Genomic DNA, 1,110 nt, shown 5'->3' on the forward strand with positions numbered 1-1,110 from the left:
TCAATACTGCAACAGTATAGAGGCTATTCTGATTTTTTAAAATAACTTTCCAAATCGGCGTGTTTTTTTCTTGGCGATGTAATCGGCTTTTATCAAATTCCTGTTTTTCAATCTGGAACATAATATTTCAGCTTTCTCTTTTGTTAGTCCTAAATCTCTTACAAGATCTTAAAACAAAGCTTGGTCTATCAAATTAGGACATATGTTTAAACCACCAGGAGGCAAGTAACTTATATCTGATATGTTTTCAACCGCCATTGTTCTTTTTTTATATTAATTTTAGTAAAAATTACACCCGATATGTACTGCTTAGTAAGTCAATTATGCTTAATTTTATCACACCCGATTTGTAAGTCACAGCTGACAAGACGCGAGAACTCAGTGTTTGGCCTGACCGAACTTGACGACGTTTTCACCTACTTTGTATATGTTGGCGTGTAATTTTTTTATCAATCGTAAAGAGCTTTATTTACAACAATGGTGTCTTTGGTGACCCCCACTGAAATTTTCCGCCAAACATTTTCGTAGAATATTTTAATCCTTAAATGTCCTTCTTTAAAGGATATTTTTTGATTTTCTCGAAAAAAGGGTCAAATTGACCCATAGAGAAACCAGTTAGAGGGTTGAGATCTTCCACAAAAATAATCCTCATACAATTCCACAATACAACTCTGACCATAGGAATTCTCTCAGACATTAACTTACAACATTTTTTTCATGTAGTATAATGCTCCCTTCGACCAAAAAATGAAAACTTTGACCCACTGTATAAAAACTCAGACGTGCTGGACCATAAGTTTGTTCTACAATAATGATCTATTCAACATACCCTTTCAGAATTATAGGGTCGCTATTCTGTTCCAAAAACGCTGTTGGACAGTGTAATTATGATATGAGTATAATTTTGTATGAATGCATATATAGTACTATTTACAGTCAATTTGGGCTTGAATATTTAATAATTTTATTTGATTTTTACATAATATACTATACTAATAGTAGTAATAGAAATTGAATTTAAATAACTCAAAATCAGAGTCGAATGCTATTATTTTTAAATATATAAACTATTTTTAATAGTTTGTTTTCAGTTTTGATATTTTATATTAT

Source organism: Bactrocera latifrons, unplaced genomic scaffold (assembly GCF_001853355.1).
Source record: "Bactrocera latifrons isolate USDA-ARS-PBARC rearing strain unplaced genomic scaffold, ASM185335v1 scaffold_200, whole genome shotgun sequence".
Lineage (NCBI taxonomy): Eukaryota > Metazoa > Arthropoda > Insecta > Diptera > Tephritidae > Bactrocera > Bactrocera latifrons.